This window comes from Marmota monax, unplaced genomic scaffold (genome assembly GCF_021218885.2).
Source record: "Marmota monax isolate L192 unplaced genomic scaffold, Marmota_monax_Labrador192_F-V1.1 WCK01_AAM20220418_F8-fsc00248, whole genome shotgun sequence".
Classification (NCBI taxonomy): domain Eukaryota; kingdom Metazoa; phylum Chordata; class Mammalia; order Rodentia; family Sciuridae; genus Marmota; species Marmota monax.
This window is the reverse complement of record NW_026692019.1, coordinates 109,090-111,228: the sequence shown is the minus strand read 5'-3', so window position 1 is coordinate 111,228 and position 2,139 is coordinate 109,090.

Here is a 2,139-nt window from a genome sequence, read left to right as displayed (position 1 = left end):
TTAGTGTTATGCTTAGTCTTAGGTTTAAGGTTAGATTTAGAGTTAGGGTTAGGTCTGGGACCAACTTTAGGGCAAGTGTTAGGGCTAGTGTTAGGTTTATGGTAGCATATAGGGATAGAACTATGGATAGGGCTAGGGCAGAGTTAGAGTTAGTCTTAGGGCTAGGGTTAGGATAGGGTTAGAAATAGAGCTAAATTAGGGCTAGGATTAGGGCTAGGTTTTGTGTTTAGCTTAAGCCTAGGGTTAGGGTTAGGATTAGGTTTAAATTTAGGGTAAGGGATGACATTATAGCTAGGTTTAAAGATAGGATGAGGGTTAGAATTAGGGTTAGGTGTAGGGATAGAGTTAGGGTTATGATTAATGCTAGGTTTAGGGCTAGGATGAGGTTTATATGTGTTTTAGGGTTAGGGCTAGGATTATGGCCAGAGCTAATTTCAGGTCCATAATTATGGTTCAAGATAGTTTTAGGATTAGGTTTATGGCTACATCTAGGCTAAGGGTTAGGTGTTGGGTTACGGTCAAGTTTAGAGCTAGGGGTATTATTAGGGTCAAGGTCTGGGTTAGGGTTTGGGTTAGGTTAAGGTTTCAAGTTTGGGCTTGAATTAGTTTTAGAATTAGTGTTAGGGTAATCATAGGGTTAGGTTTAGGATTCAGGTTAGGTTTAGGGTAATGGAAGGGTTAGGATTCAGGATAGGGTTAGGTTTATGCCTAAAGTTGTCATTATTGTTAGGGTTAAGGTTATGGAAATGGATAGAGTTAGAGATCAGTTAAAGGCTAGAGTTATGGTTACAATTAGGGATAGTGTTAGGGTTAGGTTAGGTTTAAAGCTAGGGTTAGGGCTTAGATTAGGGCTAGGTTTGGGGTTATGTTAGGACTAGGGATAGGTTTACAGCTAATGTAAGTACTAGTTTTACAATTAGGGCTAGTTTTAGGATTTTAGTGCTAGGTTTTGTGTTAGGGTTAGGTTTAGGGTTAGGGTGATGTTTAGAGCTAGAAGTGTTAGGGTCAGTGTCAGGTTCAGTGTTAGTTTTAGGGTTCGGCTTCCAACTCAAATTAGGGCTAGGGTTGGGTCTAGGTTTAAGGTTAGGGTTTGGTTTAGGTTAATGGTTACGATTAGAGCTATGGCTTGGTTTTGTTATAGGGTTAGGGCTAGGGTTAGGGCTTGTTTTAGGATTAGTGTTATGGTTTGGGCTAGTGTTAGGTGTAGGCTTAAGCTTCAGGTTAGGGCTAGATTTAGAGTTACATTTTGCCTAAGGTTAGTGCTAGGGATAAGGATAGGGCAAGAATTAGTACTAGGGTTAGGGCTAGGGTTAGGGTTACGGTAAGGGACAGGGTTAGAATGAGTGATAGGGATAATGGGAGAATTAGAGTTACTCTTAGGGCTAGGGTTAGGTTTAGGTTTAGGGATAGGACTAAATTACGGCTAAGGTTATGTTAGGGCTAGGGTTATGGCTAGTTTTAGGATTAGGCTTAGGCATCAAGTTAGGGTTAGATTTAGAGTTAGGTTTTGATCTAGGGTTAGTGCTAGGGCTAAGAATAAGGCAAGGGTTACTAATAGGGTTAGGGTTAGAGTTAGGGTTTACTTTAGGCTAAGGATGTGGTTATAACTAGGTTTAGGGCAAGGGCGAAGGTTAGTATAGGGTTAGAACTAGGGTTAGGTTTAGGGTTATGATTAAGGATATGTTTAGGGCTATGATGAGGACTAGGATTTTTTTAGGGTTAGGGATAGTATTAGGGCTATGGCTAATGTCAGGTCTAGGATTACTGTTAGTGATAGATTCAGTGTTAGGTTTATGGCTTGGTCCAGTGTAAAGGTTAGTTTTTTGGTTAAGGTCAGTTTTATATCTAGGGTTATTTTTACAATCAGGGTCAGGATTAGGGTTTGGGTTAAGTTAGTGTTTAGGTGCAGGGCTTGAATTAGTGTTAGATTTAGGGTTAGGGTAATGGCAGGGTTAGGTTTAGGGTTTAGGTTTGGTTTAGTGTAAGGTATAGGGTTAGGGTTAGGCCTAGGGTTATCAGAAGGGTTAGGGTTATCATTTGGGTAATGGATAGGGTTAGCCCTAAGGTTAGGCCTAGGGTTATGTAAAGGATTAAAGCTAGTGTTTGGGTTAGTGTTAGGTTTAAGTTTACAGTTAAAGC